We start from the raw sequence: 13861 nt of genomic DNA on the forward strand, positions 1-13861 counted from the left end.
ATTCAGCACCCTGTAGAGAATGAATCATACATCTACAATGAGTCAAAGACAACTCCCCGTCCTAAGCCAGGGAAACTCCGGCTCAGACAGGCTCAGTGTTTCCCCTGCTCTCTCACCTGACTTCTCATCAAACCAACAGAAATGCAGGGTCAGATATCAGAGGAACTCTGGAAAATGCCTGGGGAATCAGGTCTGGATATTTTCTGGAGTTGCCCTTCTGAACACATTCCATGTCTGAGGTGTTGCGCATGGTCTGGGCATGGGGCGGCGCCTATGAAGCACGGTGTAATTTAACTGTGAATTCTCCAGAAAATGGCTGTAAAAATGGCAGTAGGGCTGTATCTGATTATTCGTCTATTCAGATATTCCTTCATTGGGTAGATATATGGTTTTTCATTTTGAGATTTTTTGGTTAAATTCAATTTATTTTGAAAAACATTACCTTTCTCCAAGTTACGATCCATAATGCAGTTTTATTTTTATTCAGCTGAAAACAGAGTCAAACACGGCGTGAAGAAACTACGGCCTCTCCAGCGCTAACAGCTAAAAACATTTATGCGTTCAGGCTCTTCAAAATTAAAGTCCTTTTATGACTTGAACTAAAAGAGACTAACAATACAATTCTTCTCTTTAAAAAACTGAACTACTTGCAATGAAGCGTGGAAAAGCCACAGTTAATTTATCAGTCTCTCCTCTAATCCCGGCCACTGCCGTATATGCTGCAATTCCGGTCTCTCTCTTCGCCAATCGCATTGGGTAAAACAATAAAACATAAGTTCACGCCTTAGTAGGGCATTTAAACATTAGTCTTGCAAGAAATCACACATCTAAACAATATTTAAGTGTCTCTAACAGTGTTGTAATTCTTTGTGTGCAAAACTGCATGTGGAACACAACACATTTCCATTTCGCGACAGATATTTCCCTCAGTGTGAAAGTTAGCTTAGCGGTTAGCTTCCTTTTCTCTGAGGGGAAAATCTACCGCCATTTTAATCCCTACATGTAGAGTACGGATACCAGCACAGGACAAACGTAATCTCATTGTGAACCTCTCAAAACCACTGAATGTGGTAGCAACTGTCTCGTTTGACTGTCACAAGCAGGGGAGGTGGCCGAAGTTAGGGGGCGCTAGTAAACTTAGCAGTATTAGCACCTACTTAAACAAAAGCGTTTTTATCTAAAAACATATTTTCTTTCAAAGTCAAGCAAGTCTTGGACATCAATCTTCACACATTTGACTCCTGAAAAATGTTGATTTGAGTGAGTAAAGTGCTTCTATTTATTTACAGTTAGCTAAGATTTCTAATATTGTTATTAAAGTAGTCAGCTTCACACCTCCAGTTAGACTACACCTCAAAGCGCCGTTAACCAGTGCTCCCATACACTGTGCACTATAAGGAGTTGCTAGCTAGCTCTGGGAGACTGGGATTTTAAATGTGGACAGGCACCAGACTGTTTCTGAAAACAAAATAGATCAGTTGTTCAGGATTCAACATGTGTACTGAAACATCCTTCTCAAAAACATTTTACAAATCATTATAATTGTTTTCTAAACTGTCACAGGCCTAGCAAAGAAGAATCAATAACATTGACCCATTCATTTCTTATTGATCAAATGTTAGTTGAGCGGCTGCAGTGACCACAAATGACAAAGTAGGGTGATATTTAATTTAATTAATGGTATGTTTTCAGAGAAAGCGCTGCTCTCACTCTAATCGCTTGACTACTTGATTGGTAGTGTTATTGATTAATAATGAATTCCTTTTGTATTTGTCTTATTTACTAATTTATGTCAGTTTTATTTGAGAGTATTGACAGGCAGCTTGCGTGCTATGAAAAAAAAAAGGTAGGAGGACTGAACCAACAAGGCTTGCCTAGACTTGTTCGGTTGGACATGGTCAATATTTGCGTTAAATTTATAGCACTTCGCAGAGGGAATTACAATGGGTCATACCACAAATATGCCAATGTATTGGATGAATACATATGCACATCAAGGCTTATTGTACAATCACGTATACTCATTAACAACAAAATGAAACACCGATTGATCTGAATTCTCAAGGTAAACCACAACTTTCAGAACGGCAAAAACAACAGGATATTTACCTTCACAACTTCACAACACTAGTGGCATTGAATCCCACAAAACAAACAAGGTTTCCAGAGTCACAGTGATCAACATTCAAGTTTGTCCGCTTCTCTAAAGCAGGTGTTAAACCCTGTGAAAGTGACACACCTCAGTTCTTCTACTGCTTTGACCAGCGCATTCACAAAAGCTAATTAGAGGCAGGCTAAAGCAACCCTTAACTGCTCACATGCTCTAAAACAAGACAGTCTCACCTTAAATTAGAGCTGCACGACAAGAAAGACACACCGTGTCATAACCGTTACATAATACAAGTGATGAAATTAAAAATACACCAATAAACACATTAAAAAACACTTGTAGTTATTTGAAATCATAGCCAACCCTACCTGCTAGTTATCAACCAGATTCTACCAAGCTGTGAGGGCGAAGGCTAACATACTGACTCCAATGAAGGGCCACATCATCTTCGGAAACTGCCACTAAGGTGTCATATGTGACAGCTCAACACACTTGGAGGAGAACACACAACTGCAAATTAGGCTTTGTGTTCGTGTGTGTGTGCTCCATACATGTACTTTACTTTGTTCAAAATGTATTTCAATGATTTGGTCTGCTGGACAAAATACGTCAGAGATTAGCACAATCTGGAACATTGACATTTCAGGATCAATAGACAGCTGAGGGTTTAAAAAAAAGATAAAAAGGGCTTGGTATTTCACATACATGTGAATGTTGTGGTAAGAGGTTATTTACAGTGTTTAAACGAGGACTGGTCTGAGCTATTACCACTACAGACAGAGGTGGAGAGCATGTGAGTTTATTTCATATTGTCTTTATTATTACAGTGCTTCACCAAATATTCTAATTACTAATGTCTTGCTGTACTTTGGATCGATTAATAAAATAAATCAACTTTTCCTTCTTAAACACCAGCGACTAATTTTTCAGCATCACTGGAGCTGTTACCATGGTAACAGTGTAACAGTAACCAGCCAGAAGCCTAGTGAAAGCATCATATTTTTAGCACATCCTCCACACGTACTCTAAGGCAGAATGAGTGATTTCAAAATGTCTCTATTCTCCCTCTTCATATTTAACGAGCCCTTTGCCCCTTTTATACCACTCTAGGGGGTGTGGATATCCAGATATTTCAGAAATATTTTTTCAGAATACTTTCAATTCTTACAAAAATATACACGGAAGTCTTTTGTAGTTTTAACCATGATGGTGTTTATTGGAAACAAGAGCACAAGACTAGTTTAGCCAGACCGCCATTAGCCATAGTCGCAGAAGTGTTTCTGTCATTTCAAACACAGGAAATTTCAAAATACATACCCTTATCATTAAAAGGTCTGGAGAAGCTTTGGTGCTTCATATCAATGTCTTTGTTTACAATAATAACAAATAATGAATCTGTTCATACAAAGCTACAAAACTGAAGCACTTGAGATGACATTAAAGCAACTCATTTAACAGAAGATAACATTTTAACATTTAAATTTTTGACCATTTCTAAACCCAAGCACCTTAACATGTTATCAACCATGTAATCCATACTTGTCCGTGTATTCGTGTCGTTATAGGGACACAAGATGACTTTGTTTGTTAAATACATCGTAGAAAACAAAAGGCTTTGTCACAGAAACATTCTCCAAACATAAAGAAGAGACTATGATAAATATTACCTCAACAACGTTCAACACATTTCTGTCCGAGGCTCCGGTAAAACACTGAGCTGCTCACCGCGGTGGACGGCGGACCTACAGCGATGAAGCGGCGCGAGTGTTTCCCCAATTCAGCTCTCAACTCTCAACTGTCTGACCCTTTCAAAAACTTCAACCCTTGCGCCTTCTGCTTACATTTCAACAACGTCATCAAACTGAACATTTTAATGAAGGATTTAGGGCTTACGGCAAGAATTGGGGGCGAAAGCCTGCAGACAGCAAAATCTTTTAGCATTTTTAGGTCCCAAAAAGAGGACATTGGGCCATCGAACTGGAATGTGAAATACGGTTGAATTAACATTGCCTACTCACACATGTGTGTTTCAACATTAGGTGTCAGTCAGTAAGCGTAAATGCCTCTTCTAGGTCGGCCCAGTAGGCGTGTCAGCAAATATAGAAAAAAAAAAGAGGGTTATCAAATGCTAACCGGTAACAGGGTATAAGTCATACTACATATATACGGCCATTTTAAAGATATGCAGATGCTCAATGAAGTCAAATTTTAATAAATCTGTTGCTCTTACAGATAATTATGGCCTGAAAATCAAAGCCACGAGGACCCTGAAAACACAAAAAATAACTTCCTACTTTACATTCCAACCACACACTGGTCTTTGTTCAGTCAATATTTTCCATTTACATTTTTTTGTTGTTTGTGCTACTCCTTAACAAAGGCCCATACTTACTGCAATATTATTGCATTAAAATCAACAGGATGGGGGTAAGTCATGAAAGATGTGGTTTGTTGAACTCCAATTTAATTAGTGTACATCCTGCTTCTTTCCACGTGAGCGGGGACACATGAACCCAGATACACATGTAGGCAGACACACCCACACACAGAATGCAGTGTTACAATTTCAACAGCTAACAGCATGTGAAAGAACAATGAATAGTTTATAGCTGGATGATTCGGCCAAAATTTTCTCTCTTAAATTTGGTCAATAATCTAATTCCGATATTGATAGGAACAATAAAAAAGCCACAGAACAACAGAAAGCAATATGACATCACCGTCAAACAACAACCTTCTGGCTTTGTCAATATTAAAGGCTAAGCAGCAGCTCTATGAAAGTGTCAAACAAATAAATCCAGTGGAGTTTGAGTTCCTAACTTGTGTTTATTGAGAGTCAGAAAACATGTTATTTCTTACTAATTAAAGGAATAAGGTTTAAAAGACCGTTAGTCCCCCCCCCCCCCCCCCCCAGCGGTGTTGGGAAACTCTAAAAGGCGTCTTGCCTGTGACGTAGATGGTGGACAACAACTCTAGAAGCTGCACTTAATTTAATGCAAAATGACGAAAAGGTGTGTTGTTTTTGGCTGCAATCATTCAATGTACAGTGGGACATCTGTGAACAAATGGCCCAAAGATCCCAAAACATCCAGAAAATGGACTACATTTGTCCACTTTAAACGGGCACTTTGGAAAGGACCATCCGCTCACTCCGTTATCTGTAGCTCATTTCACTGGCGCTTTTCCAACAATATGGGCATGTAAGGACACCAACGAAAGGTGTTGAAGAGCCTCTGTAACATGGAGGTAAACAGGGTAAGGACACTCACTTCGCCTGTTTTAGTTGGTGTTAGTTAACGTTAGCTTGACTCGCTAAACTCGGTGTCTCAGATTATACTCGGCTACGTAGCTGCATTACGGAGGTTTATAGTGTCGGAGGAATTCGAGTTCGACTTCGATCACATTTACAAGAATAACGGTACCTCTACATTTGAGTTTAGCTTATTGCTAGGCTATTGTCATGAATAATGTTGGTTATTTAGCTAGATACTGTCATAACAGTCAGTCATAACGGTGTTTTACCGCGGCGTTGTTCAGCTGTCGTCCACCAGTGACGTCACGGTCGCGTTCGAGAATTTCCGTAAAGACTCTGGTTTTTCCATCAATTTAATAAAATTATCAGTTTTAAAGCAAATTAAGCTGCTATTTTCATTTTAATTCATACTTATATCTGTCAGTAACTACAATAATGTGAAATACTCATGGAGGTCCATTAAGTGGTGCTTAGCCTTTTTAGATTTTTAAATTAACTTTAAAATTTAGTGCAATGAACTGACGGCAGAGCCGTGTAGTTACCGTCAGTCAGTGACACACGCTATAAGTAGTGTATATTAAAATATTGAAAATATGCGATCAAATAATTTCATTGCTATTGAAACATTTTATATTGCGATGTTGATACTAAATGTTTGTCCAGCTCTCTATCGAATTTATTCCCACTCAGATACAATCTTCATCTACAATCACAAACCAGGAATATGTTTTCTTTATAATACAAATAACAAAATACAGATGTTTAAACTAAGAATAATAGACAGCGCTGACACGGCTATTACTTCGTTAAAAACTGCAAAATTTAAAATTAGATTTAAAAGCTCTATAATTAATGAGTTTCATCACACACACTCTGTTTAAATACCACTCTACTCCTCCAAGAACTACGCTGCTAACCACTATACAGCCTTCAAAATGAGTGTTATTCAGTACAGATTTATTACAGGATTCGTTTATTGTTTCCTGAGTGGTGTCCAACAGATATGGGCCTCATTCTAAAATCTGTGCCATCTTTACTGCTAAGGTATAGTTCACAAGATCTGCACAACCTTAGTGGCTAGCGCTGTGACAGTTACTGCAGAAACTCCTGAACGGCTGTTATTATAATTCATAACTCATATTTATATTGCAACAAACACACTGTGAGGAGTAAAACGAGGCATTGCAACATTCATAGGATAATTCATGGCTCTTATAAAAACAAAAGTGACACATTTAGAAGAATTTTTAAGGCATTTTGAGTTTGTTTTTAACTGCTATCTATGGAGCGCTAGGAAAGCTAAGGTATTGAGGCCTGTATTTTAATAGTTGCATAAAATTAAAAACAACATGACCTTGAAATGTCTATTTGAGGTCTTTGAAAGGTCTTTTGATATCAAATGTAGCTATGCAAAATTTGACGGTGTATACAAATATAGTCTTATTATATTTAACAAACTGTTAAATGAAATGAAGCACAAACCCTAATGAGAATCACTGCTAGCTCACACACAGCCAGCGTACGGTTTTTAGCACTGTACAGAAACAACGCTGCCTACATTTCCCACAGACCTTTGCAACCCCCCAAAGAAAGAGAATATACTGTGTGTAGAAGAGCATAAGTCCAGTGTGGAAATTGCAGTATTAAGACAGAAAGAAAGAAAAAGAAAATGAAAAGGGAAAGAAAACAAATAAATAATGAAAAAAATTAAAACAAAAATGCAGCAAATAAAGGACAGTAAAAAAAAAAACAAGAGATGACATATGTAAACTATAAAGGTAAGAAAAGAAAAGAAAAAGTTCTTAAGCCTACGTTATGGGGGTCTTACACTTTGAGATATTTTCATTATCATTATCTGTAAGCGCTTATCCACACAGACACAGAGAGAACACACCACACTCCTCACAGACAGTCACCCGGAGGAAACCCACACAGACACAGGGAGAACACACCACACTCCTCACAGTCACCCGGAGGAAACCCACGCAGACACAGGGAGAACACACCACACTCCTCACAGACAGTCACCCGGAGGAAACCCACGCAGACACAGGGAGAACACACCAAACTCCTCACAGTCACCCGGAGGAAACCCACGCAGACACAGGGAGAACACACCACACTCCTCACAGACAGTCACCCGGAAGAAACCCACGAAGACACAGGGAGAACACACCACACTCCTCACAGACAGTCACCCGGAGGAAACCCACGAAGACACAGGGAGAACACACCACACTCCTCACAGACAGTCACCCGGAGGAAACCCACGCAGACACAGGGAGAACACACCACACTCCTCACAGACAGTCACCCGGAGGAAACCCACGCAGACACAGAGAGAACACACCACACTCCTCACAGACAGTCACCCGGAGGAAACCCACGCAGACACAGGGAGAACACACCACACTCCTCACAGACAGTCACCCGGAGGAAACCCACGCAGACACAAAGAGAACACACCACACTCCTCACAAACAGTCACCCGGAGGAAACCCATGCAGACACAAAGAGAACACACCACACTCCTCACAGACAGTCACCCGGAGGAAGCCCACGCAGACACAGAGAGAACACACCACACTCCTCACAGACAGTCACTCGGAGTATGAGATATCTTTCAAAATGTTAATCTTCAGACACTTCAGAAAGTCCAACATTCAGTAAGACAGGAGGAAAGACCTCAAATGCATAAGAAAGAGGGAAAGAAAGAAAGTTCAGCACCTCTCAGTGTCAGAATTCAACCTCCAGCTCAGGGATAAATGCATCCCTGAAACATACTCCTGACTCCGAAGAGGAGTTTAGCTCCTGAAGGAATGAATTAATAAAGAAATGATGTGGAGAAACACAATAATAACTACATCATTAAAAAACAAGTCGTTTCCACCATAACAGGCTCTACTGGAGATTTTTCATTACATAATTCATTAAAAATGTTTGATATTTAGCTGTTGCGTGAGTATAATAAGACTGCAGAAGCAGGGGAGATGCTACAAGGTCTGCAGAAAGTTACCGGTTTCACACACATCAAACTAATGACCACACTGACCCTACTCTGGCGTAACCCTGCTTTCTGCTGTGAAGTGGTCCACACTGATAAACCCAGTTTTACAGGAGCCAAGAGGGTAATGCTTCTCAGTAGGAGGCTGCTGACATCTCTCCCACCAAAACATCTCAACCAAAAATACCAAACGCACTCTGTAATATAATATGGTGCATTTTTCATTACGTCTCAGTGACCATTTGTGGGTTTTTGTGGAATGTGTCTTAAAAAGCATTAAGAAAGCAAAGGGTCCAAGATTCTAAAAGTAAAAGCTATTGTAAAATACATGTAACACCTCATTTTTTATATGTGTCTGCTGTAACTGGCAGGCTTCAAGGTAAGAGACTGTCAAACAAAGGAGTGAATCATTCCAACAGCAGCTGTGCCACGTGGGCAGGACGTGAGGAATTTCTCTACTGTATGTCATTGTTGCAATGACTGATGGCAATTGAAGTCAATTAGAACAGCCACCTTAAAACATACCACTGTGTATTAAAGGGAACATCTATTACATTCAGAAGGTCTGCGTCCTTTAAGGCGGAATGATGTTTTTGAGAAAGAAAGAAAGAAAGAAAGAAAGAAGACAAATGACGTCTGTAACATTTTATTCACTGTTAGAATTCCCACAGAAACTGATTTGTACCTCCAGTTATTTGGGTTCGTAGCACTTTCGGTAATGCAGTTAGCCGTCTCCCGAGTTAATATTACCCACCTATGGGGCAGGAATAGAGCAACATCCTCATTGTGGTTCATGCTTTTCAACATTTAAATACCAGATGTCTCAGCCATGAGCACAGAGACACAGAGAGAGAGAGAGAGAGAGCAAGAGAGAGACAGAGAAAGAGAGACAGACAGAGAGAAAAAGAGAGAGGGGGTAGAGAGACAGAAAAAGAGAGGGGGGGGGGAGAAAGCCTAGCATACCGAACCTAGACAGTTTTTTTTTTTTTTTTTAAATACTTAATTGCAGATACTGGGGCTGTATAAACGTATTAGATCAGGTTTGAGCACAGAAAGACCGAAGAGCAGCAAATTTTGATGAATTATGTTAATTTTATCTCAGCAAATCAGTGGCAGGGTTTTCTGCTTATTACTTTTTTATCTGAAGTTCATTTATAAAATTTGTGTGGGTTTATGGACAAACAACTATCACACTCCTCAAACTTCATCCACATGATTTTGTTCCTTTGCCCTTTAACACTTTCATGATTAAACGTTAAAAAGTTAAGTGGTTTCCATGACGCAGGCTCTTTAAAACCTACAAAAATGCACCAGAGCCACTGACAGACATGAAAGTAACGGACACCGTGGATCATTTTTCAGAGCCACGGAGCCCTGCTGTTGTGCTCAGTGAAGGAGAACTGCTGGTTATCTCAGGCGTGAAGGAAGCTGCACTTGAGGCTGATCTGAAACTAGCTGCACCATCTCTTTAGAGCAGTTATGATTAGGACTTGGCTAGGAAACACCTGATCTCCAATCAGTCTGAAAGGGCAACGTCTCACTGCTTTAGTTATCTCAGCCAAACAGACCTGCAGCAGTCTGCCAGGGTCAGGAAGAGCAAGAGGCCAGAACTCGAGGGCCACGCGCTGCTCCACTTCTCTCTGCAAGCCCCGAACTGCTGCGCTGTGATGAGATGAAGCGAGACATCAAAACTTAGTCATGCTGTCTTCACCATTGTAGGTCATTTTACACAGAACCTCTGCCTTTAAGGGGTGCGTTGAGGCAGCAGTCGTTCTTTAACCGCCCTGCTTTCATTTCTGAAAAACAAACTGAATTAACTTGGTGTATTTAACTTTTAAATTAAATATATATAATTTATATAAGCTTTACACAGTAAAGAACCGTGAGAACTGAAAATCTCTGGTCATGTGGTGTTTTATTAATGTGTATCGCTCATTGGAAATTCCTTGATTTCAATTTCCAGCACCTTGACGCTTGCTGCGCTTAAATAAACATACTATATATAAATATAAAGAGAATTGGCTTGACTCCTGAGCTAAACATAAGTGCATTTCATGAATCTCTGGGAGCTACGCAGAGCTTGGTTTATTTATGTTTGCATTACATAATTCCTGCGTGAAGAGCCAGGAAGCTCATTCTCTCAGCGGGTTTATTTTCTTGAGAAGGGAAATTTAAAAGTTTGGTGATGCTGTGCTGTGGAACAATATCTGTATTCCCTTCCACTTACTGCATCTGCATCCAAGTGACGTATCAGCACTGCTAATCCAGACAGACGTCGCCCCCGTTTACGTTAAAACGTACGCATCGACGGGTATCTACATGCACTGTACATCAGCCCCGGCCCACAGCCCCATATCAGTAGCTCCCTGTGAATAACGAATACCACGCTGCACGGATCCTTCGCATTCTTCTGGCTTGGTTGAGGTCTCGCCACATAAGCTTGCATTACAGGGCTATTTAACGTGAGGTAACTCAAGGGATCATTTTTATAAACAACAGAAAGAAATGCACGCCAGTCCCCAGCCTGTAGAACGAGCATTTATGCCCTAAAGGCAAACCACAACAAAATAAGAGCAATGATTTGTGGAGAGACAGAGATAATAAAGTAGTTATCCAGCACAGCGCTTTCTGCAGTACAGTCAGTATTCAGTCAGGACTTATTGACGGACCCATAATGAAGTGAGTTTGCAGTGGACCTATAAAAGCTTTCCAAAGCCGGAATGAAAAGTAGGAGGTCCGAACGATCGATACATATGCATATGTTTTCAATGTATGTACAGTTCGCTGTGGCCCAAGACAGCGATGTGGGAATGGCTTGAGTGAAAGCTTTACTGACAACATTGGCCTTGTACAGATATCAATACACAACACTGGTACCACCACATAAAACCCTTCTTCCACAGACACAAGTGTACCAAGTGTGTACAGTTTCCTTTATCTAAATACCCAGCTAAATCAATCGTGTAATATCTCTAGAAGTGCGGCAGCGTTAACCCACATGGACATTTGATTTAGTCTCCAAAAGATTCCCCTGAACCACACCCTCACCCAATGAGAGAACACCACACTCTGTGAGCCAGTGATGGACGACACATCAACACTTCTTCAGAAACAAATATATATTAATACACAGTTTGTCCCTTTTGGCTGCAGCCTTAGGACGAGATGCTAAAACGTTTAGCGACTCCAGTTCATCCCAAAAGAAGGTATTTGAGCAGCTTCATCACTCCAGTGAACACAGTCCCACAACTCACTACTTCAACGGCTTGAGGCCATTTGCTCATTTGTCTGACACTTAGCACATACGTAGCACGTAGCAGAACATCTTTTTCCATGTATATTTATGGAGCCTGTACAATATGGGCATGCACATTTGAATATACGTGCACTCAAGGGGTCCATCTTTCCAAGTTTAAGTCAGAGTGTACATTCACAAAACATCGATTTTATCCGGCGTACAGGGAAAACGTCCCATTCCATCGTCCAGCACCGTTTGTGCCAGCTGTACGTCTGACGTAGTGGATCAAAATGTTTGACCTCATTCTTTCTGAAGCATGACATCAGCCATTATATTAAAAATCTACATTCCGAGGCTAATAACAGAGCATTGTTATGTTTTAATGATGTCCTCCCTCCTCTAATGTAACCTTTCTAAAGGACTATTTTCTGATGAGGGTGGAGGGGGCACACGACTGTGTGTGTGTGTGTGTGTGTGTGTGTGTGTGTGTGTGTGTGTGTGACTTCCCTGGTGGAGGTGATTTCCATACATGAATATGGCAACCCACATACTTTCAATACTCTCCCACACTGAGCTCCTTTAAAACCTATGGGAACTGAGCAGCAGCACACAATACTGGATATTCACAGTAAAATTAAAAGTCCGGTAGTAAATACTATATTTTTAGCTGATTTTCTGAATGAAAAGAGGATAGAAACAAACTTAAAAATGGCATTTTCTGCTTATTTTACAGTGTAATATTTCTGTGTGAGTTCGGCTGAGACGAAAAAATTAATTATAAAATAAAAGTGCGTTTTATTTTCAATGTATTTTCCTCAACGTGTGAAATTCATAAAATAAAATAAAATAAAATAAAAGCGTCCTCCGTAGACAGTGTTCAACAAATTCAACAGAACCTTATTTAATTTTGTGATTTTTTAAAAATGGTTCTAACTCGAATGTTTAGGCTGTGTTCATAATTAGGAGCAAACACCTAGAAATAGTCCGTACCTGATGTCAGTGAAGTCCTGGAAATTTCCGACGTGTAACCGTTAGGCTGCTTAACGGTAGCCGTTATGGGTTCGGCATTTTCAGCCCAGTGTTGGGGTTATTTTGCGGTGCCTGTCGGTCGTCTTTTAGATTTAGGTTGGAATTAAATTAATATGCCATTTAAAAAAATAAAAATAATAATAAAATACATGAAACGGTGAACGTATTTAGTAATTCGTCTCTTCTCTGAGGCGTGCCAGGCCCCCGGACACAATAGAACAGATTCAGCTCCGCAACACTGCGCCAAATACTCAACAGGACTAATGCAAAACCTATGATATATCAATGAAAATAAAACAACTGAGCATTTTACCTGACCGTCCGAGTGCTTTTTGCTCTTTGGCTTATTCCTCGGCTCCAGTGAGAATATCCCCAGTGAGAGAGAGAGAGAGAGAGAGAGAGAGAGAGAGAGAGAGAGATAAATCCCCTTATAAATCCACCGCGGCGGCAGCGCTGAGCTGAGCCCCGTCACACTCCGCACAAATTGCGCTCTCTCGCTTTTAAACTACGCCCCACGCACCGCACACGAATCCGACACCCCCGTCTTCTCAGAATGACAGAAGCTGGGTGTCTGTCAGTGTGAGTTCAATAAAGAAAAGTGGCTCTTCCTCAGCCAGAGGCTCTCAGCGCTGGGGCAAACCGAAGGACGCGCTGTGAATATAAACACCGGCTCGCCGAGCTTTAATAACGGCTCTTCAGCGCTGTGAAGCAATTGCCCACGAAAGGGGTTTCAAAATGGCCGCCCGCTTGTTTACACGCCAATATAAGAGTGCAAGACAGGTGTAAAATTATATGTTACAGAAAACTGAGCCAAATTGGAAACAAACAAACAAAAAAAAAACGCAAAAGGTATTCTGGTTCAAACGGTTCTGCAACGTCAACGTCTTACAGAGTCCGTTTGCAGTCTGGTTTCCACCCATAGGGCTGGGCAATATGACTGTGATATACATCACGATAATCACAATCATTATCGCGATACACGATATTGATTTTTATTAGGACACACCACAAAAAACTTACACCAAAAAAAACAACCTGCTGTAAAGTCAGTTAAACAGAATTACAAATATGGTTGATACACTTTTATTCATTATCTGTAACCACTTACACAATACACACAAGGTATCACACTTTCACACTTGTGGGAAACTTTGAATAGCTAATTCACCTACTAACATATGTTTGAACCCACACAGACAAGGGGATAACACACCAAGCTTCTCACAC

General features: G+C 40.4%; 1 protein-coding gene across 4 annotated transcripts in view; it reads right to left on the bottom strand.

The window, feature by feature from the left end:
- Positions 1-13320, bottom strand: part of LOC136672206 (CSC1-like protein 2) — a 52169-nt gene extending 38849 nt beyond the window's left edge. For all 4 annotated transcript variants that reach the window (XM_066648184.1, XM_066648183.1, XM_066648181.1 and 1 more), the window contains exon 1: positions 12948-13320. The gene's annotated coding sequence lies outside the window, so the exon portion shown is untranslated. The remainder of the gene's footprint in view (positions 1-12947) is intronic.
- Between the last annotated feature and the right edge of the window lie 541 nt (positions 13321-13861).

Source organism: Hoplias malabaricus, chromosome 16, assembly GCF_029633855.1.
Source record: "Hoplias malabaricus isolate fHopMal1 chromosome 16, fHopMal1.hap1, whole genome shotgun sequence".
Lineage (NCBI taxonomy): Eukaryota > Metazoa > Chordata > Actinopteri > Characiformes > Erythrinidae > Hoplias > Hoplias malabaricus.